Here is a 24,353-nt window from a genome sequence, read left to right on the forward strand (position 1 = left end):
AGTTGATTAGTGCTGCTGGTTAGTCCAGTTAAAGATCCAATGCTCAAACTCTCCATGCAAGAGACAGCTCTGTACAACATTCCATAAGGTGTGAACTCCTGTTGCTATTTGTTTTCATAATTTCCATTTTTAAAGGGACTCTGTCACCTGAATTTGGCGGGCTCTGTTTACGGTCTGATGGGCGGTGTTTTATCTCCTTTCATGCACCCATTCCTTTCCCGCTGGCCGCAACATTATCTTGAATTTGATTTGGTTTCCTCCGTAGTACACGCATGTGCAATGCAATCTTTGCTTGTGCACGTGCAGTATGCTTTGCCCAGAACACAGCGAAGTACAGTATGTACTTTGCACCCTTGCCTGTGGAAGTACTTTGCTAAAAAGCCATTATGTGTACTTTGCATCCCTGACTCTGGGACTACTGTGCCTTTAAGCGCCTGTGTGTACTCTGCACCCCTGCGTGTTGGAGTACTGTACCAAAAAGCATCTGCATGTACTCTGCACCCCTGCCTGTGTGAGTACTGTGCCAAAAAGCCTTTCTGTGTACTTTTCATCCCTGCCTTTGGGAATGCTATGCTTCTATGCCTCTCTGTGTATTCTGCACCCCTGCCTGTGGAAGTACTGTGCTTTTAAGCCTCTGTGTGTACTCTTCAACCATGTCTGTACCAGTAGTACTGTACTAAATAACCTTTGTGTATTCTGCAGCCTTGTCTGTACAAGTAGTGGGCCTAAAAATATAAGTATACTCTACCACTGTCTTTACAAGTTGAGGTTGGGCCTAAAAACTAATTTAAATCTACTCCTGTGTCTGTACAAGTTGTGGCCATACGTAAAAATAATTTTACTTTACTGCTGTGTCTGTGCAAGTTGTGGCCGTGCCTAAAAAATAATTTTACTCTTCTGCCATGTCTGTACAAGTAGTCTGCGTAAATGTACCATAAAGCACAAAATACTCTATGGATAAGTAATTGAAACAAAAAAAAAATTACAATGCTTTTTAGTTGTGTTATATACCACTGAATGGATGAGTAAATAAATCTAGAAAATTGTTTTAACATCTTTTTGAGTGTTATAAAACATAGAAATGTACCACAAAGCATGTAATACTGTATAGATTAGTAACTGAATTCACAATTTTTTTCTAAGCTCTTTTAAAGTGTTATATACCAAATAAATGTACTACAAAGCATGTAATACTGTATGGAAGAGTAATTGAATCCAGAAAAATGTTTCAACTTTTTTGGACTGTTATATACCAAAGAAATTTACCACAAAGAGCATAATATTGTATAGATGCAAATATAGTCAAGTCAGTCAGAGACTGTATTCTGCCACTCTCCCTATTCCTGCAACAGTCCCTCTCCAGGCTAAATGCAGAATGTATCTGATACAAACAGCAAAGCACAGATTTAGGCCTTACAAGGGATGTTAGTATATGATGGTTCAGAATCAGCACCAGTATCAATACTAGTGGACTCTGATTCATTCAACTGTGCACACACAGCCCTGGACAAGTGCTCTCTCCTTCCAGTAAGAACTGTCCTTGAGCTATGCAATGGTATCAGTGAGCTAAGCGTGGCAGCTAGGGTTGAGCGACCTTTACTTTTATAGGATCGGGTCGGGTTAAATCGGCAGATCCTATAAAAAAATCGGGGTCGGGGTCGGCCGAGACTCGAAACCCAATGCAATGCATTGGGTTTCCATGGTTCCCAGGGTCTGGAGGAGCGGAAACTCTCCTTCAGGCCCTGCGATCCATATTTTAGTGTAAAATAAAGAATAAAAATAAAAAATATCGTAATACTTACCCTCTGACGCACCCTGGTACTAACCGGGAACCTTCCTTCCTTAGAATCAGCCTTCCAGGACCTTGCGGTGACGTTGCGGTGACGTCGCGGCTTGTGATTGGCCGCGCGGCCGCCCATGTGACCGCTCGCGCGAGCAATCACAAGCCGCGACGTCACCGCGACGTCACCGAAGGTCCTGGAAGGGCTGATTCTTAGGAAGGAAGGCTGCCGGAAAGAAGCAGAGCGCGTCCGAGGGTGAGTATATTCCTATTAGGTATATACTCACCCTCAGACGCACCCTGCTTCTTTCCGGCAGCCTTCCTTCCTAAGAATCAGCCCTTCCAGGACCTTCGGTGACGTCGTGGCTTGTGATTGGTCGCGGCCGCGCGGCCAATCACAAGCCGCGACGTCACCGCGACGTCACCGCAAGGTCCTGGAAGGCTGATTCTAAGGAAGGAAGGTTCCCGGTTAGTACCAGGGCGCATCAGAGGGTAAGTATTGCGATATTTTTCATTTTTATTCTTTATTTTACACTAAAATATGGATCACAGGGCCTGAAGGAGAGTTTCCGCTCCTTCAGACCCTGGGAACCATGGAAACCCAATGCATTGCATTGGGTTTCGAGTCTCGGCCGACCCCGACCCCGACTTTTTTATAGGATCGGCCGATTTCACTTGACCCGACTTTTGAAAAAGTCGGGTTTCGTGAAACCCGACCCGATATTTTTTATTTTTATTCTTTATTTTCCACTTAAATCTGAATTCCAATACCAATTCCCGATATAAACATATCGGGAATTGGTATCGGAATTCCGATTCTAGATTCAAAAGATCGCCGACTTCATGGCCGACCCCACACTGGGGTCAGGTCGGGTATCATGAAACCCGACCTTGCCAAAAGTCGGCGACTTTTGAAAAATTTCGACCCGTTTCGCTCATCTCTAGTGGCAGCACCTGTTCTTTTATTACCTGTGATGATGTCAAACGGCCAGCTAATCACAGTAACGCCACTACCAAGATAACTATTTCATTACAGTGACTCGCAGGCAATAACAACATACTTATTGGCTGTGTAACATGCACCAAATATGGGAGGCATGGATTTGAGTTTCAAATTTGAGCACCGATTAATGCTCGCCGCAGAGGGCATCCGATCAACCAGATACTCGAGTGATATCTGAGTATCATCGAGCACGTTCGCTCATTCCAAGTATTGATATGCAGTTGTTTAACAATAAATTTAAGAAATTATTTTTTTCCTTGGTCTACTCTATTCTTAGTGACCTTTCTATCAAGAACTCATCTAAGATCTCCACTAAACATGTTATTCAATCAGATAATGTAACAGCAAATCAAGGTGAGTGCTTATGTTTGTATGAAATGGCAAATACACTGTCCATTAAAGTTTGGATACTTTTGTTGTGAGTAGATGAGAAAGAAATGACGAGGGAAAAGCAAGTAAAATGTATGTTAACGGTACAAAAAACATCAAGAAGATCAAGGCAAAGAAACAAAACATAATAAACTGGAAAACAACTGTGGAAAATCGTGTTTTAAAAAGCTTTTCTTTAAAGTAAAATACATGGCTCAAAAAAATAAAGGGAACACTTAAACAACATATAGTAATGTAATGCCAAGTCAATCACACTTTTATGAAATCAACCTGTCCAGTTATGAAGCAACACTGATGGTGAATCAACTTCTCCTGCTATTGTGCAAATGGAAAAAACAATGGGTATAAATGATAGGCAACTAGCAAGACAACCCTTTTAAAGGAGTGGTTCTGCAGGTGCTTGTAAGGAGGTAGCGGAGGTCCTAAGTGCACCCTGTTTTACTGCCGTATGACTGTAGGAAGCTGGAGATAGAGCTTCTGTCATGGCCAACAGTAACCCCTGTATCACCCCCTGGTCCCCTCCCAGCACAAGATCATGTTTTCTTCTCTGAGTACCTCGGTGCTGCTTCTCTGTGTCATCTGGGATCTCCTTGTACGAGAGTGTATTCGCTACATATTGCTCCGCAAATAGAGAGTCACAATCCGGCTTCACTTTGACTTCAACTCCTTTACTTAACACAGCATTATCCAGGGCACAGTCAATCATAACAATTGGCAATGCTTTCCCTTGCTTCTTCTCTCTGCCGCTAAACCTGTCCCCAGGACAAATAATTTCCTTCGGTCCCTCAGTGTCCTCAATGCCCAGAATTCCTGCTTCTCGTGGGGGTATTCTCTGCTGCTTCACCCCGGTCCTTAGAATAGTGGCCCACGCAAAAATCTGCCACATCTTGGATACCTTTCTGTTGTGAATTCTGTTGTCAAGCTCCCTCCTGTGGTCATGAATGGTACTTCGGCTGGTTCTGTCCATGGGCTTCCTCTGGTGGTTGTGAGTGGGGATGTGGCTTCTGGGTTTCCTTCCACAGGTGACGAGGTTAATTCGTTAGCTGGCTGCTCTATTTAACTCCACTTAGATCATTGCTCCATGCCATTGCTCCATGCCAGCAAGAGAAGTATGCTGCCTTCCAGGTGCGATGATCAAGGATGTGACCGATAGGATACCAAAGCTCTTCAGCTCCAAGGACGTCCACCCATTTCTTCTGATACATGTTGGCACCAATGACACGGCAAGGAAGGACCTACCGACAATCTGCAAGGACTTTGAAGAGTTGGGGAAGAAAGTAAAGGAACTGGATGCACAGGTAGTTTTTTCTTCTATCCTTCCAGTAGACGGGCATGGCACCAGGAGATGGAACAGGATCCTTGATGCAAACAACTGGCTAAGACGATGGTGCAGACAACAAGGATTTGGATTCCTGGACCACGGTGTGAATTATTGGTATGATGGACTCCTCGCCAGAGACGGACTACACCTCAACAAACCTGGGAAACACACATTCGCCAGAAGACTCGCTACACTCATCAGGAGGGCGTTAAACTAGAAGAAGAGGGGACGGGAAGAAAAACATTAGACTCGAACAAAGACGACCCAGGAAAACATACTCTGAAGGGAGGTAAGAACATTTCTAAAACAATCCACAGTGAGGAGATTGGAACAAAACAAAATCCTCTAAACTGCATGCTCGCAAACGCCAGAAGCCTGACAAACAAGATGGAAGAACTAGAAGCAGAAATATCTACAGGTAACTTTGACATAGTGGGAATAACCGAGACATGGTTAGATGAAAGCTATGACTGGGCAGTTAACTTACAGGGTTACAGTCTGTTTAGAAAGGATCGTAAAAATCGGAGAGGAGGAGGGGTTTGTCTCTATGTAAAGTCTTGTCTAAAGTCCACTTTAAGGGAGGATATTAGCGAAGGGAATGAGGATGTCGAGTCCATATGGGTTGAAATTCATGGAGGGAAAAATGGTAACAAAATTCTCATTGGGGTCTGTTACAAACCCCCAAATATAACAGAAAGCATGGAAAGTCTACTTCTAAAGCAGATAGATGAAGCTGCAACCCATAATGAGGTCCTGGTTATGGGGGACTTTAACTACCCGGATATTAACTGGGAAACAGAAACCTGTGAAACCCATAAAGGCAACAGGTTTCTGCTAATAACCAAGAAAAATTATCTTTCACAATTGGTGCAGAATCCAACCAGAGGAGCAGCACTTTTAGACCTAATACTATCTAATAGACCTGACAGAATAACAAATCTGCAGGTGGTTGGGCATTTAGGAAATAGCGACCACAATATTGTGCAGTTTCACCTGTCTTTCACTAGGGGGACTTGTCAGGGAGTCACAAAAACATTGAACTTTAGGAAGGCAAAGTTTGACCAGCTTAGAGATGCCCTTAATCTGGTAGACTGGGACAATATCCTCAGAAATAAGAATACAGATAATAAATGGGAAATGTTTAAGAACATCCTAAATAGGCAGTGTAAGCGGTTTATACCTTGTGGGAATAAAAGGACTAGAAATAGGAAAAACCCAATGTGGCTAAACAAAGAAGTAAGACAGGCAATTAACAGTAAAAAGAAAGCATTTGCACTACTAAAGCAGGATGGCACCATTGAAGCTCTAAAAAACTATAGGGAGAAAAATACTTTATCTAAAAAACTAATTAAAGCTGCCAAAAAGGAAACAGAGAAGCACATTGCTAAGGAGAGTAAAACTAATCCCAAACTGTTCTTCAACTATATCAATAGTAAAAGAATAAAAACTGAAAATGTAGGCCCCTTAAAAAATAGTGAGGAAAGAATGGTTGTAGATGACGAGGAAAAAGCTAACATATTAAACACCTTCTTCTCCACGGTATTCACGGTGGAAAATGAAATGCTAGGTGAAATCCCAAGAAACAATGAAAACCCTATATTAAGGGTCACCAATCTAACCCAAGAAGAGGTGCGAAACCGGCTAAATAAGATTAAAATAGATAAATCTCCGGGTCCGGATGGCATACACCCACGAGTACTAAGAGAACTAAGTAATGTAATAGATAAACCATTATTTCTTATTTTTAGTGACTCTATAGCGACAGGGTCTGTTCCGCAGGACTGGCGCATAGCAAATGTGGTGCCAATATTCAAAAAGGGCTCTAAAAGTGAACCTGGAAATTATAGGCCAGTAAGTCTAACCTCTATTGTTGGTAAAATATTTGAAGGGTTTCTGAGGGATGTTATTCTGGATTATCTCAATGAGAATAACTGTTTAACTCCATATCAGCATGGGTTTATGAGAAATCGCTCCTGTCAAACCAATCTAATCAGTTTTTATGAAGAGGTAAGCTATAGACTGGACCACGGTGAGTCATTGGACGTGGTATATCTCGATTTTTCCAAAGCGTTTGATACCGTGCCGCACAAGAGGTTGGTACACAAAATGAGAATGCTTGGTCTGGGGGAACATGTGTGTAAATGGGTTAGTAACTGGCTTAGTGATAGAAAGCAGAGGGTGGTTATAAATGGTAGAGTCTCTAACTGGGTCGCTGTGACCAGTGGGGTACCGCAGGGGTCAGTATTGGGACCTGTTCTCTTCAACATATTCATTAATGATCTGGTAGAAGGTTTACACAGTAAAATATCGATATTTGCAGATGATACAAAACTATGTAAAGCAGTTAATACAAGAGAAGATAGTATTCTGCTACAGATGGATCTGGATAAGTTGGAAACTTGGGCTGAAAGGTGGCAGATGAGGTTTAACAATGATAAATGTAAGGTTATACACATGGGAAGAGGGAATCAATATCACCATTACACACTGAACGGGAAACCACTGGGTAAATCTGACAGGGAGAAGGACTTGGGGATCCTAGTTAATGATAAACTTACCTGGAGCAGCCAGTGCCAGGCAGCAGCTGCCAAGGCAAACAGGATCATGGGGTGCATTAAAAGAGGTCTGGATACACATGATGAGAGCATTATACTGCCTCTGTACAAATCCCTAGTTAGACCGCACATGGAGTACTGTGTCCAGTTTTGGGCACCGGTGCTCAGGAAGGATATAATGGAACTAGAGAGAGTACAAAGGAGGGCAACAAAATTAATAAAGGGGATGGGAGAACTACAATACCCAGATAGATTAGCGAAATTAGGATTATTTAGTCTAGAAAAAAGACGACTGAGGGGCGATCTAATAACCATGTATAAGTATATAAGGGGACAATACAAATATCTCGCTGAGGATCTGTTTATACCAAGGAAGGTGACGGGCACAAGGGGGCATTCTTTGCGTCTGGAGGAGAGAAGGTTTTTCCACCAACATAGAAGAGGATTCTTTACTGTTAGGGCAGTGAGAATCTGGAATTGCTTGCCTGAGGAGGTGGTGATGGCGAACTCAGTCGAGGGGTTCAAGAGATGCCTGGATGTCTTCCTGGAGCAGAACAATATTGTATCATACAATTATTAGGTTCTGTAGAAGGACGTAGATCTGGGTATTTATTATGATGGAATATAGGCTGAACTGGATGGACAAATGTCTTTTTTCGGCCTTACTAACTATGTTACTATGTTACTATGTTACTATGTTACCTGTCAATGTTCCAGTATTGGTCTAGTTCACTCGTTTTGGTCACCTGTCTGCTCCTGCAGAAGCTAAGTTCCTGTTTGTTTTTCTCTTGTTTGCTATTTTTCTGTCCAGCTTGCTATTTTGATTTTGTCTTGCTTGCTGGAAGCTCTGGGATGCAGAGGGGCGCCTCCACACCGTGGTTTTTGTAGTTTTTGTGCTGACCACAAAGTTACCTTTCCTATCCTCTGTCTGTTCAGTAAGTCGGGCCTCTCTTTGCTAAATCTATTTCATCTCTGTGTTTGTGATTTTCATCTTAACTCACAGTCATTATGTGTGGGGGGCTGCCTTTTCCTTTGGGGAATTTCTCTGAGGCAAAGTAGGCTTTATTTTTCTATCTTTAGGGCTAGCTAGTTCCTTAGGCTGTGACGAGTTGCATAGGGAGCGTTAGGAGCAATCCACGGCTATTTCTATGTGTGTGATAGGATTAGGGATTGCGGTCAGCAGAGTTCCCACGTCCCAGACCTTGTCCTGTATTATTAATAACTATCAGGTCTTTCTGTGTGCTCTTAACCACCAGGTCCATTATTGTCCTAACCACCAGGTCATAACAGTACAGGTGGCCCAAAGTATTAATGCATCTCAATAGAGGGATAAGAGAAGTTCTGAGACCATTTTTTTTTCTTTGCACTGAGTTTTGCCTTTCTTTTCCCCTAGATCTCTGGGTGGTTCAGGATACAGGTGTTGATATGGACATTCAAGGTCTGTCCTCTTAGATGGATAATCTCACTGCAAGGGTACAAAACATTCAAGATTTTGTGGTTCAGAATCCGATGTCAGAGCCTAGGATTCCAATTCCTGATATGTTTTTTGGGGATAGATCTAAGTTTCTGAGTTCCAAAAATAATTGTAAATTGTTTCTTGCTTTGAAACCTCGCTCCTCAGGTGACCCTGTTCAACAAGTGAAAATCATTATTTCTTTGTTATGTGGCGACCCTCAAGACTGGGCATTTTCCCTTGCGCCAGGAGATCCGGCATTGCGTGATGTTGATGCGTTTTTTCTGGTGCTTGGATTGCTTTATGATGAACCAAATTCAGTGGATCAGGCAGAGAAAATCTTGCTGGCTCTGTGTCAGGGTCAGGATGAGGTAGAGATATATTGTCAGAAGTTTAGGAAGTGGTCTGTACTCACTCAGTGGAATGAATGTGCCCTGGCAGCAATTTTCAGAAAGGGTCTCTCTGAAGCCCTTAAGGATGTCATGGTGGGATTTCCCATGCCTGCTGGTCTGAATGAGTCTATGTCTTTGGCCATTCAAATCGATCGACGCTTGCGTGAGCGTAAAGCTGTGCACCACTTGGCGGTATTATCTGAGCATGGACCTGAGCCTATGCAATGTGATAGGACTTTGACCAGAGCTGAACAGCAAGAACACAGACGTCGGAATGGGCTGTGTTTTTACTGTGGTGATTCCACTCATGCTATCTCCGATTGTCCTAAGCGCACTAAGCGGTTCGCTAGGTCTGCCACCATTGGTACGGTACAGTCGAAATTTCTTTTGTCCGTTACTCTGATTTGCTCTTTGTCATCCTATTCTGTTATGGCATTTGTGGATTCAGGCGCTGCCCTGAATTTGATGGACTTGGAGTTTGCTAGGCGCTGTGGTTTTTTCTTGGAGCCCTTGCAGTATCCAATTCCATTGAGAGGAATTGATGCTACACCTTTGGCCAAGAATAAGCCTCAGTACTGGACCCAATTGACCATGTACATGGCTCCTGCACATCAGGAGGATATTCGCTTTTTGGTGTTGCATAATCTGCATGATGTGGTCGTTTTGGGGTTGCCATGGCTACAAGTCCATAATCCAGTATTGGATTGGAAATCTATGTCTGTGTCCAGCTGGGGTTGTCAGGGGGTACATGGTGATTTTCCATGTTTGTCTATTTCGTCATCCACCCCTTCTGAAGTCCCGGAGTTTTTGTCGGATTACCGGGATGTATTTGATGAGCCCAAATCCAGTGCCCTACCTCCTCATAGGGATTGTGATTGTGCTATTAATTTGATTCCTGGTAGTAAGTTTCCTAAGGGCCGACTGTTCAATTTATCTGTGCCAGAACACGCCGTAATGCGGAGTTATATAAAGGAATCCTTGGAGAAAGGTCATATGCGCCCGTCGTCATCACCGTTAGGAGCAGGGTTCTTTTTTGTGGCCAAGAAGGATGGTTCTTTGAGACCTTGTATTGATTACCGCCTTCTTAATAAAATTACAGTCAGGTTTCAGTATCCTTTGCCGCTGCTGTCTGATTTGTTTGCTCGTATTAAAGTGGCTAGTTGGTTCACCAAGATAGATCTTTGAGGGGCGTATAATCTTGTGCGTATTAATCAGGGCGATGAATGGAAAACAGCATTTAATATGCCCGAGTGCCATTTTGAGTACCTGGTTATGCCATTCGGGCTTTCCAATGCTCCATCAGTATTTCAGTCCTTTATGCATGACATCTTCCGAGAGTACTTGGATAAATTCCTGATTGTATATTTGGATGATATTTTGGTCTTCTCGGATGATTGGGAGTCTCACGTGAAGCAGGTCAGAATGGTGTTCCAGGTCCTTCGTGCGAATTCTTTGTTTGTGAAGGGGTCAAAGTGTCTCTTTGGAGTTCAGAAGGTTTCATTTTTGGGTTTCATTTTTTCCCCTTCTACTATCGAGATGGACCCTGTTAAGGTCCAGGCCATTTATGATTGGACTCAGCCGACATCTGTGACGAGTCTGCAAAAGTTCCTGGGCTTTGCTAATTTTTATCGTCGCTTCATCAGTAACTTTTCTAGTGTTGCTAAACCGTTGACTGATTTGACCAAGAAGGGTGCTGATGTGGTCAATTGGTCTTCTGCGGCTGTGGAAGCTTTTCAGGAGTTGAAGCGTCGTTTTTCTTCTGCCCCTGTGTTTTGCCAGCCAGATGTTTCACTCCCGTTTCAGGTCGAGGTTGATGCTTCTGAGATTGGAGCAGGGGCTGTTTTGTCGCAAAGAAGTTCTGATGGCTCTGTGATGAAACCATGTGCCTTCTTTTCTAGAAAGTTTTCTCCTGCTGAGCGCAATTATGATGTTGGCAATCGAGAGTTGTTGGCCATGAAGTGGGCATTCGAGGAGTGGCGTCATTGGCTTGAAGGAGCCAAGCATCACGTGGTGGTCTTGTCGGATCACAAGAATATGACTTATCTCGAGTCTGCCAAACGGTTGAATTCTAGACAGGCTCGTTGGTCGCTATTTTTCTCCCGTTTTGATTTTGTGGTTTCGTACCTTCCGGGCTCTAACAATGTGAAGGCTGATGCCCTGTCTAGGAGTTTTGTGCCCGACTCTCCGGGTGTTCCTGAGCCGGCAGGTTTTCTCAGAGAGGGGGTAATTTTGTCTGCCATCTCCCCTGATTTGCGGCAGGTGCTGCAAAAATTTCAGGCTGATAGACCTGACCGTTGCCCAGCGGAGAAACTGTTTGTCCCTGATAAATGGACTAGTAGAGTTATCTCTGAGGTTCATTGTTCGGTGTTGGCTGGTCATCCTGGAATCTTTGGTACCAGAGATTTGGTGGCTAGATCCTTTTGGTGGCCGTCTTTGTCACGGGATGTGCATTCTTTTGTGCAGTCCTGTGGGACTTGTGCTCGGGCTAAGCCCTGCTGTTCTCGTGCCAGTGGGTTGCTTTTGCCCTTGCCGGTCCCGAAGAGGCCCTGGACGCATATTTCTATGGATTTTATTTCGGATCTCCCTGTCTCTCAAAACATGTCGGTCATTTGGGTGGTTTGTGATCGCTTCTCTAAGATGGTCCATTTGGTACCCTTGTCTAAATTGCCTTCCTCCTCTGATTTGGTGCCATTGTTTTTCCAGCATGTGGTTCATTTACATGGCATTCTGGAGAACATCGTTTCGAACAGAGGTTCCCAGTTTGTTTCGAGGTTTTGGCGATCCTTTTGTGCTAGGATGGGCATTGATTTGTCTTTTTCCTCGGCTTTCCATCCTCAGACAAATGGCCAAACCGAACGAACTAATCAGACTTTGGAAACATATCTGAGATGCTTTGTTTCTGCTGATCAGGATGATTGGGTGTCCTTTTTGCCGTTGGCTGAGTTCGCCCTTAATAATCGGGCCAGCTCGGCTACTTTGGTTTCGCCGTTTTTCTGCAATTCTGGTTTCCATCCTCGTTTCTCTTCAGGGCAGGTTGAGTCTTCGGACTGTCCTGGTGTAGATACTGTGGTGGATAGGTTGCAGCAGATTTGGACTCGTGTGGTGGACAATTTGACATTGTCCCAGGAGAAGGCTCAACGTTTCGCTAACCGCCGCTGTTGTGTTGGTGTCCGACTTCGTGTTGGGGATTTGGTTTGGTTGTCATCTCGTCACGTTCCTATGAAGGTTTCCTCTCCTAAGTTTAAGCCTCGTTTCATTGCTCCGTATAAGATTTCTGAGGTTCTCAATCCTGTGTCATTTCGGTTGACCCTTCCAGCTTCTTTTGCCATCCATAATGTGTTCCAAAGGTCGTTGTTGCGGAGATACGTGGCGCCTATGGTTCCCTCCGTTGATCCTCCTGCCCCGGTGTTGGTCGAGGGGGAGTTGGAGTATGTGGTAGAGAAGATTTTGGATTCTCGTGTTTCGAGACGGAAACTCCAGTACCTGGTCAAGTGGAAAGGTTATGGTCAGGAAGATAATTCCTGGGTTTTTGCCTCTGATGTTCCTGCTGCCTATCTTGTTCGTGCCTTTCATTTGGCTCATCCTGATCGGCCAGGGGGCTCTGGTGAGGGTTCGGTGACCCCTCCTCAAGGGGGGGTACTGTTGTGAATTCTGTTGTCAAGCTCCCTCCTGTGGTCATGAATGGTACTTCGGCTGGTTCTGTCCATGGGCTTCCTCTGGTGGTTGTGGGGCTGCGGCTTCTGGGTTTCCTTCCACAGGTGACGAGGTTAATTCGTTAGCTGGCTGCTCTATTTATCTCCACTTAGATCATTGCTCCATGCCACCTGTCAATGTTCCAGTATTGTCTAGATCACTCTTGGATCATTTTGGTGACCTGTCTGCTCCTGCAGAAGCTAAGTTCCTGTTTGTTTTTCTTTTGTTTGCTATTTTTCTGTCCAGCTTGCTATTTTGATTTTGTCTTGCTTGCTGGAAGCTCTGGGATGCAGAGGGGCGCCTCCGCACCGTGGTTTTTGTAGTTTTTGTGCTGACCGCAAAGTTACGTTTCCTATCCTCTGTCTGTTCAGTAAGTCGGGCCTCTCTTTGCTAAATCTATTTCATCTCTGTGTTTGTGATTTTCATCTTAACTCACAGTCATTATGTGTGGGGGGCTGCCTTTTCCTTTGGGGAATTTCTCTGAGGCAAGGTAGGCTTTATTTTTCTATCTTTAGGGCTAGCTAGTTCCTTAGGCTGTGACGAGTTGCATAGGGAGCGTTAGGAGCAATTCACGGCTATTTCTAATTTGTAATGCCCGGCCATAGTGCCACCTCCTGGCTGGCGCAACTTGGTCCACACCTCCTTCTCTTTCTTTTTCTTTTGCTCCACTATGCCAGCTATCCAAGCCAGCTGGTCGGGAGGAGGAAACGGGCCCTCTGTAATATGGACAAGACATGCAGTTCCCTGGGATGCCTGAGCACCCGTGACATGCCTTCCCTGCAACACCTGGTGAGCCATTGTATGCTCTGGAGCCTTCCAACTCATCTGGTGCAGGTCGGTCGTGGCAGGGGTAAGTGACTGAGGCCGGGCTTTAGGGGTAGGTGATGGGGAAGGGGTCTCATTCTCTTGAGCCATGGGTCGAGGCACACTCAACACCTCAGATTGCCATCTCCAGACCACATCCTCTCCGCGACCGCTGCATCCTTCTGCGGAGGTAGTGCGGAATGGTCTTTCTAGAAATAGTTCCCGCTTCGGCCTTGCTTCCAGTTCAGGCTCCCATGGATGTGAGAACTCTGGCCCTCCCGCAGATGACCCCGGTCTCCCCAGAAATTTGGGCTCCGAATCCACAGGCTCCCGATGCTGATCTCTTCGTCCCACTGGGCTTCATCGCTTGTCATCATCCGGGTGGCATATGACCTCAGGCTTCCGCCCAGGTTCTCCAGCTTCAGGTAAGGGCACCATTCCCCATTCCTCGCTACTCCATGGCATGGACCGGGCCCGACCTCTCTCCTGTCACCATTGCCACTCTAGTCGGCTCACTCCTCCAGAGCCACATGACTGATGTACTGCTGGTGGTGCCGGGTCGCATAATAATACTGCGCAGCTGCACCAGTGACTCTCATCTGGGCCCACCCATTCTGATTCTTTCTCCAGTAGTCTCAGGAAACATGGAGCTAGGTGTCTTTGGCGCTTTCACCGGAGGCGCCGCCTGAAAATCTTTGTGCCATTTCCATGCAGTTACGCCAACGAAGGGTGCAGGCACAGCAGTGACCTCCCATTTTGGCCCTATTCTCCGCCACCCCAGCCGCCATCCTAGTAACATCAGTCCTTTGCAAATTTCTTGTCACATCCAGATTTCTTGTCATCTCCAGGGCATTCGTTCCTTCTGAAGCCTCAGCTTTAGTCACATTCACTATAGTTAGTCTTTTCCCTCTTTTCCTTCTTGTTGCTTCACTGCCATATGGGGCAATAAGTTCCTGCCGACTACGCCAAGTGTAGGAAGCCAGGGCCAGGGCTGCTGTCATGGCCGACAGTAACCCCTGTATCATCCCCTGGCCCCCTCCCAGCACAAGATCATGATTTCTTCTCTGAGTACCTCGGTGCTGCTTCTCTGTGTCATCTGGGATATGTATTCCCTACAGCTTGCTCGCAATTAAAGAGTCACAGTCTGGCTTCACTTGAACTTCAACTTCTTTACTTAACACAGCAGTATCCAGGGCACAGTCAATCATAACAATTGGCAACGCTTTCCGTTGCCTCTATTTTCTGCCGCTAAGCCTGTCCCTGGGACGGTTTACATAGTTACATAGTTAGTAAGGCCGAAAAAAGACATTTGTCCATCCAGTTCAGCCTATATTCCATCATAATAAATACCCAGATCTACGTCCTTCTACAGAACCTAATAATTGTATGATACAATATTGTTCTGCTCCAGGAAGACATCCAGGCCTCTCTTGAACCCCTCGACTGAGTTCGCCATCACCAGGTTTGTTTCCTCCGGTCCTTCAGTGTCCTCAATGTCCAGAATACCTGCTTCTCATGGGGGTATTCTCTGCCATTTCTCGCCGGTCCTTAGAATAGCGGCCCACGCAAAAATCAGCCACATCTTGGATACCTTGCTCCCGCTCTGCTTAGCCTTCTTCCTGTAGCACTGCAGTCCCATCTATACTTCACCACTATCACTGGTGTCGCTGTCCTTCGTTCTGTACTCTGGCACCCTGGACACTCACTGCTGGGCCCACTCTTCTGACAAACTTTATGGGGCACGGTGTTGCCCTGGGCTAGCCAGCCCTCTGTTTCACACGGGCGCCCTGGCCCCAACTGCCTAAACCCGGGAAAACCTCACTTCTTATCCCACCGTGTCCCTCCTACAATTAGCTATTACTATCCCACTAGTAATGCCACTATCTGGTGGCCAACTTAGGGCACTACTCCCCCTAGCACTATATGTATTGAACGGCCCAGGGAACTCACTTTCCCTATCAAAAATAATGGTGCAAAGCATGTAACCAGCACTATATATGTACAGAGTAATACACTTCAGGTGTAGCAATACTCTTATGCATGGCTGGTAATACATTTGTACATCTAGTTAGGGACAGCAACAGTTAACAGGGGGGCTGGGCCAGCTGTAGAATGGCCACAGGAAACTACTGTTTCCCTCCAGAACTGCCTGTGATGCTGAACAGAGCAGAAGTGCATGTTTGTTGGCACTGCCAGGCCTCCAGACAGGAGGGAACTTTTGCCCTGGAATCTACAGAACTGAGGAACAAGGACTAATAACTTTCAGTATAGGCCCCCAGTACTGGGAAAAGCCTTCGCTGAAGGGGGCTTAGGTGCCCAAATGCCAGTGGTTGGAGGAATATAATTCTTGGCTACCGTGAATGTTGTGGGTACGGCCCGTGGGTATCAGCAGGGAAAGGACTGGAATCCTATGTTGTGTCTTGTTCTAGTATTCTTCCTCATTCATCACCTTTATATGTAAAAACAACAAAATAAAGTTTACCCTGTTGGAACCCCAACGGTGATCCTGGACCATTATTGCCTGGACTGCAGTGACCAAGGAGGAGTACAGGTAACGGTGTCTTTGTCTTTGGGTAGGGAGATCAGGAGAGAGAGAGACAGTCTTCCAGTGAGCTCTTGTGGTGGTCTCTTTAAGAAACTCGGCACGGCTATAGTGTTCCCCCTGGTCTGCCTGCACTATTACCTGCTGACCACAGACCATTTCTCTGTTTTGGTCACTTTTTGCATTTTGTCAGTGCTCTCAGCCCTAGAGGTACAGTAGTACCCCACAGAAGTTGCTCATCCAGGATCAATTTGAGCTATGACAAGAAGGGTAGCTGTGTCTGTCAGCACAGTGTTCACAGTATGTTGCAGATAACGGAAGTCAGGCCAGCACACAGGGAGACATATAGGGGACGTAAGAGGGCAACAACCCAACAGCAGCACTGCTACCTACTCCTTTGTGCAAGGAGGAACAGGAGGAACAGTGCCAGAGCCCTGCATCCAGGTGTCTGCTCAAACTTTCAGAAACAGACTCCATGAGGATGATATGAGGGCCTGACATCCACAAGTGGGTGATGTGCTTACAACCTAACACAGTGAGAGCGATTGCCATTTGCCAGAAAACACTGAGATTGGCAGATTCAACATTGGCACCCTGTGCTCTTCACAGATGCCTGCAACATCTTCCAGCATGACCGGTTTGGCAATGGGTCAGTAATGGTGTGGGGAGACATTCTTTGGAAGGTCTCACAGCTCTCCGTGTGCTAACCAGAAGTACCCTTACTGCCAATGGGACTTAGAATGAGATACTCAGACCCATTGTGAGACAATATGCAGGTGCACTGGGTGCCTTCTGATGCATGACCATGACAATGCTAGGCCTCATGAGGCTGAAGAGTGTCAGTAGTTCCACCATGATGAAGGCTTTGATGCTATGGACTGGCTTGCCTATTCCCTAGACCTGAATCCAATCGAGCACATCTGGAACATAATATCTCGTTCCATGCACCAACACAATGTTGCATCACAGACTGTCCAGGAGTTGACTGATGCTTTAATCCAGGTCTGGGAAGAGATCCCTCAGGAGAATATCCGCTGTCTCATCAGGAGCATGTCCAGTTATTGTAGCAATGTCATACAGGCACATGGAGGCCACACACACTACTGAGCTCCTCCATAGGATATTAATTTTGATTTACATTGATCATTTTTATGTTTTATTTTTCTTAACGCATTCCACTATGTAATGAATAAAGATTTGCAACTGGAATATTTCATTTAGTGATATCTAGGATTTGGTATTTTAGTGTTCCCTTTAATTTTTTTGGGGCAGTGTATTTTACTTTTACATTGAGTCAGTGGCTAAACTGTGGAATATGTGTATTAACTGAAAATATTAATTAGAATTTATTGGTTAAGTTAAATACAAATACACACCTCAAAATTAAATACCTGGTGTGAGACAGTGACCTCTGTTACAGCTAGGGGATGCTGTATGTGCTCTCCAGAATGTGCATAGAAGCATAGTGAGGCCACGAGGGCATACTGCAGACACAGGTGTGGCTGTAATTAGAATAGAAAAGCAGTGACTGATTAAAAGCCTTTTAGTAGAGGGGGAGGTGCGTCACTTTTGGTTTGGACACAAACAGAGCAGTTGTCTGCAGAGCTCTTTCTGTATGGAGCAATACAGGGTAAAAGGAACTGACACCCTTCGTCGCTAGCTGTCTTATGTTTACCCGGCTGCAATCCAGAGGATATTAACTGCAAACTAATGCCATGTACTTCTAATGGACTGTATGAAGAAGCTGTGTATTGTATAGACTGTGTGAAGTAACACAATAAAGGAACATTTTGTTTGAACTTGCTTGGGTCACTGCCGTTTCACACTGGGCACGTAAATCATCATCATCCTATTAGACTCATCTGATGAGGTGGATCGATGAAGCTGCAGGGTAGGGTGGACACATGGAACTCGAGAATCAGCACAGCTGGTTATGAAGCACATGATACGATGAGGATTCAGATAACTGGAAATGCAAACAGAAGACAATCTAGCAATGCAAGACATGCTACAAGTCACAGAAGCAGGAAGACAAAAATAGGAACACATTAGAAACAGGCTCACAGGTGACGGTAATGAGAACAGTCTCAAATAACAGTGATAGTTCTCAACAGGTGTTGGGTTAAATGGCAACAGGTGCAGGTATTGCAAACAGACTTCAATAATATTTCCAGAAGCAGATGGAAAGGGATGAGTTAATCTGCTGATGTAGTAATGTAGAATTCACAAATGTTTTGAGGAGAGGACAAAAACTAAGGACATCGATAAAGTCAGAATTCAAACACACATTTGTAGAGCATAATTCTGGTTTTAAAGGGTTATTCAGTCCAACTCAATAAGTCTGCAATAACTCTATGTCCCGGGTTTCCGACCTGGGACCGGATGGTATGTATGAGTTATACATACTCTCGGCCTCGCTGCATTCACTTGTATTGAGCTGATGCCATACCCTGACTAGTGACACGGCTGGACAGTCGACGTGTCTGACTAGAGGGTTTAGCATTACTCTATACAAGTGTATAGAGAGTGGGACCGTGCCCTCTAGCCAGGTGTATGAACAGTACAACTCATACATACTCTCCGGTCCCAGGTCAGAAACTGGTGAATCACTGAAACGCACAGTGGGCTGGGAGGATTCATAAGTCTGCAGTCACACAGAGTGACTGCAGACTTATTGATTTGGACCAAACAACCCCTTTAACATTCAGACACGGGTGTGTCCAAACTTGCCTTAACAGGTAAAGTGAGATGATGTCACAGAGGCATGCTGGATCACTTGTAAAACCCAACCCACCTCCCAGATGAGTTGTTAATAGATGAAAGAGACTTTGATGTCCTTCTTAGGTATTCAGCTTCTCTTCACAGGGCCATGAGCTGCAGTGACGTACCACCAATGGTGTCATGCCATGTGGCACCCATGGCCCTTCATTTGCCAGGAAGGCCCAATTGCAGAGCTGACACCATTCACCCCTCCCTCCGCACATTCAACTGCATCAGCATCCTGGAAACCGATACAGTTGAAATAATGATGAGAGATGGAGCGTCAACTGACAATCCCTCCCCCATCATTCTTCCTCTGCATCTGACGTCTCAGCGCAGTGGTCGAAATAATGTCACTACATGGTGCCTGCTATGTCAAGATGTGCAGTTGCTTCAGAATGCTCACTACAGAGACAGGAGCAGCAGTGGAATGAGTAGGAGAAATGAGTACTGTATTTTATTTTAAATGAGTGAGTACATTATGATGGCCATAATATTGTATGGAGGACTATGGAGTACATTATATTATTTGGAGGACTATGGGGTGCATTATACTTCTAGGAGGACATGAGGTGAATTATTTGTAGAAAAGCCGAGGAGACACCATCACGTGTTTTTCAACGCAAGCATTACTCCTAATAGCCAGTTTCCTACTCCACACTGATGAGGGGCAAATACCCCGAAACAGCTGTCTGCGGATGGATACCATGTTTTGGCATAGGTGGTTTTCCTTTTTGGATGCTGCCCTTCCCGTGGTTGTTCCTTCCCGGTGAAAGACCTGGCTATTTATTGCTTGCGTTGAGAAACACGTGATGGTGTCTCCGCTGCTTTTCTACATGCATTTGCATATTTCAAATAAGGGATGGGAGCAGTGTTCTGGAATCACTGCATTGAGAAACACGTGATGGTGTCTCCGCGGTGTTGGATGTTTTGATCTCCCTGAGATCATTCATCCTTATGTTTTTGAGGTGAATTATTGTCATGGGTGTGTCAGATGCAAGAGACTGTCACTCTGCATCTGGCTATAGAAGGTCTCTGTGTTTGGCATTACAGATGCCTCCTTAATCCTTTTGACTCTTGAACCTAGCAGCAACCTCCCTACGGTTTTAGTTGACACACCTAGACCTGGGTGTCCATAAATACCCAGTCTGCTGCAGAGAGTCATCGGTGATATTCACATTTTTCTCTTGTGAAGGCTTGGTGCTATAGCAGTTGGCTAATTTCCTCTGTGGAGCAGTTTGAGGACGTTAGCCAAGTTCATTTCCCATGTTTGTTTACAATGGGGACTGACCAGTAATATCACATCCCCCTCCCTATCTAGAGCCTAGCTCTAAGGAAATACGGGTTTCCTGCTCGGCATTTGGTGAGGAACCAATTTAGGGACGTAGGGCAGGTAGGGTGTTTTTAGATCTGCCTAAGGGTCTCCATTCACCCTTTCCCTAGTATTTAGGCTTCCTTCCCCTCATCGCTTTTTATTGCACTTAGTCTTTCCCACACTGTGCTTGACATAATCACCGGCCGTGCATATTTGGGAAAAAAAAACCCTGACGCTTGGTTTTATTTGTGCATGTTTTTTTCCCCAGGCATGTTAGTTTTTTCCTTTTCTCCCTTGGTTATGGATCCGGTTGCAGGGCTGGCAGAGCAGCTATGCTGTCTGTCTCTGAAGGTGACTCACCTCCGCCATGAGGTTCTGCAGCACCAACAGCAGCAGCAACAGCGGCTCCAGGTCACTAATGTTGGGGTCTCTGTAGGTAGGCCTGTCCAGCTGGAACCCAAGGTTTCCCTTCCGTATAGGTTTTATGGAGGTAGAGGCAAGTTTTTGTTTTTAAGGAAGCTTAAAAACTGTCCTCACTCCTCCAGAAATGAGGAGCAATGAGTTGGTATTGCGACCTCTCTCTATTCGGTTTGCCTCCACTCTGTGGAAGGATTTTTTGAGTCTCTAGCCCTTATCTATAGAGATGGGCGAACTACACATCTTTGTCTTGAGTTTGAATTTCAATATAATCGGCTTTAGATGTGCCAAGGAAATGAACTAAGTTTATTTACCCTTCCTGGATATTCAGATTAGGAAGGATAAGGATGGCAGGCTATCAACTAACACGTAAACACACTGCTAGTAATAGTTTGTTGAATTGGTACAGTCACCACCCTAGACCTTTTAAAAAAGGGTCAGTATCTGAGAATGAGGAACACTGCTCAAAAATGGAAGATTTTTTCACACAATCTAGAGACTTAAAAACTAAATTTTTGTCCAAGGGGTATCCATCTGATATCCTGACTACAGCCTTCAACTGATTCTGTAGAAACAGGGTAAATTAAAGGGGTAGTGAAACCTTGTGCCACGTCCAAAGGCGGTGGGTTAAATCAGAGAGGCATAATTAAACCACATACTGTAAATATATATATGATGTTTCCATTGTTGGTAAATTCATTAATAAACAGCACAATGGGTATTAAAAGATAGCAGTGAGATTGCAGCTAAAGGTATAATTATGAATGTTCATAAGGGCCTTAACACAAATGTAAAGAGATAAGTGCACAGAGCAAAACAAGGTTTAGATAAAGACCATCTCATAGAGACCCAATTATTATTGCCATTTAACACAAAGCTAACGCAGTAAAATCATGATTGCTGAAAAAAATAACAAATGGAAAGCATACAGACATTACTAGTATAAGTGGTAAAGTCAAAGCACCATTGATAAACCAACCTCAAAGAGGGAATCCTTTGTTTCAGATGCTGCACATCTCGTATCTTCACAGCATAGACAATTGCCTTCAGAGGATCCCAAAGATAAAAGTCTAAGGGAGTCACATCGGAAGACCTTGGTGGCCATTCAACTGCCCCACGATGACCAATCCACTTTCCAGGAAACTGTTCATGTAGGAATGCTAGGACCTGACATCCATAATGTGGTGGTGCACCATCTTGGGTGTCAGGTCCGAACATTCCTACATGAACAGTTTCCTGGAAACCAACCATTCCCATTTTATTTAGGCGTATCCATATAAATGGCCCACCCTGTAAATACATTTTCCTTTTGCATTGTTACATGGTTGTTGTATCTATATGTTCCCAATGCGGATTGTTTTTTGCTTGTCTGTGTATCCCTTCTTGTGAGGGGTACCTAGTAACTAGGGCAAGATGATGGTGAGCGTGGGCACCACAAACTTGCATGCATTGTTAGGGTGCTAACCTCCACTGCAAGGTAGGGAAAATATTAGGGAATAAGTACAAGGGAAAGTATTGAGGCTTTCTTTCTAATTCCCTCCCCACTTGCTAAAAAAAACCTGGGTATTATGTAGCATGTTGATTGTGTGAAACACTATTGCCAGCTCTCTTCCATGGTTTCCCATCCCCTTCCATGCAAGCACGCTGGCATCCTCACTGCTCTGACCACGCAGTGTGGTCCCCTTTGCTGGCCTGTCTTGTGCACACTGCGCTTGATGGCAGCATGCCTAATGTTCGCACAAATGTGCTTCCCCCTTCTTAAAGGGAAAGCGCATATATAGTGTAATACCCTCAGACTGTTGCTGTGTGGTATTTAGCACAATTAATTCACCTGCAAGATGGCTCCCAGCCAATTTCTGAGAGTCATCCCGTATGCTTTCCCTAAAGGTACCGTCACATTTAGCGACGCTCCAGCGATATAGACAATGATCTGACCTAAACTAGATCGCTGGAGCGTTGCTGTTAGGTCGCTGTAGAGATGTCAAACACAGCAACTCCAGAACGATGCAGGAGCAATCCAGTGACGTACTTATCGTTCTCGCTGGTTGTTAGCTCCGTGAAAAAACATTGCAGGCATCATTGCTTTTGCTGTCAAACATGACGAATCACGCCGACCAGATGACCAAATAAAGTTCTGAACTTTCAGCTCCGACCAGCGATGTCACAGCAGGATCCTGATCGCTGCAACGTGTCAAACACAACGAGATCGCTATCCAGGACGCTGCAACGTCACGGATTGTTGTCGTTCTCATTGTAAAGTTGCTCAGTGTGAAGGTACCTTTAGTGAGTCTTTGAAGCAACAGCATTCATTATTATGTAGTCTCCCCTACTAGTGAGTTGTTCGGTCCTCTGTTCTTGGTGTGTCCAGTGACCTGAATCCAAATCCCTGGTCCCAGTGTGACAATGTCGTTGTGCAGCCAGTCTTGTTCATAAACTCCCCAGGTCCCTGTGTGGGCAGGACCTGAACAATGTCCCTTGGTCCCAGTGCGGCCAGTATCTGAACATTTTCCTTATCTGAATCTCCTTGTTAGTGCCGTTCTATAGTGAACTTAAACATAACCTGTTAGTCTGAACGGAGCCCTATTCAGCTTCAACGTGCCTAACCCCTGGGGTAAGCAGCTGCAGTAACGGGTTCTGCCTAGGAGTGGTACCTGGTGGCTATCTGTTGCTCAAACTCAACTTCAACATTAGAGGCTCTAGTGAACATCAGGTAGCCGCATAGCCATGCCCCTTCCTTGACAGGCGTGGTCCTGTGGCACAGTGGATCCACTTATCCCCGTGCACCACCGCTGTGCTTAACATTGTGTATGCAGTATATAAAAATAATTGTTCCTTTAGTGGATGATATTGTTCTATTACATTATTGTTTGTGACCGGGAACATTACTTGTTTCCTTTTAAGTAATGTACTAATAAAATTTAGACTTTTTAACTGGAGGTGATACGCCTATTGCTAGACACTTTCAATACTCATCACCATTTTACACTATGTTAGTTTAGTTTACCTTTACCCATATACATTTAAGAATGGAAACAGTGATGCTCGAGTAGTTTTTCATGGTCAACATTAGACATGAGTGATTAAATTTGAAGGGAATAGATTTCCGCTCAAAGTTTTACAAAAATCCACATTCAAACTGCGTGTTTGTTGTAATTTACATGTGGATTCAGTAACATTGCAGCCAGTGGCTGCCATTTTTTCTGTATCGTAAATGTCATCAAACGGTGAATAAATTTAAGAAAATGCTTATACTCACCTTGACATTTAACTCTCTGAGCCCTCTCTTCTTCACTCTTCACCCACCTAGTCTTTGTTGTATCTTCAGATTCCCAATGTTTGCACTGAAATCACTGGATTTCTCACACTGAGCCTGGACTTCTGGCTTAGGTGAGGCCTAGTACAGTTTTATGCATGTGTCTGAAAGGTCACAGCACATGTTGTGACATCATGACCTTCCGGGCCTCATCAGAGTCGTAAGACCTGGATCAGTGTGACAAGTATTAGGCTTTCAACACGAGTAGAGTTTATCAGAAGATGTAACTAGGACAGGTGATGGAGAGGGCTTGAAGGGCTAGAGTGGTGAGCAGTCATGTGAATATACCATATACTCTAGTATAAGCGAGATTTTCAGCCCATTTTTTAAGGCTGAAAGTGCCCCTGTCAGCTTATATTCGAGTCATTGTCCCAGGGATTCGGCGAGGGAGGGGGAGCAGCAGGAGTCGGTGGCTGTCACATCATACTCACCCCATCCTGAAGTGGTCTCTCTACATTCCTGCTTCTCAGATGGTCTCTGGCACCTGCATCTCTTCCTGTGTTCAGCAGTCACGTGGTACTACTCATTAAAGTAATGAATATGGATGCGACTCCACTCCCATGGGCGTGGAGCGCATATTCAATATTCTAATGAGTGGTACCATGTGACCGCTGA

The sequence above is a fragment of the Ranitomeya imitator genome, chromosome 1, assembly GCF_032444005.1.
Source record: "Ranitomeya imitator isolate aRanImi1 chromosome 1, aRanImi1.pri, whole genome shotgun sequence".
Classification (NCBI taxonomy): Eukaryota; Metazoa; Chordata; class Amphibia; order Anura; family Dendrobatidae; genus Ranitomeya; species Ranitomeya imitator.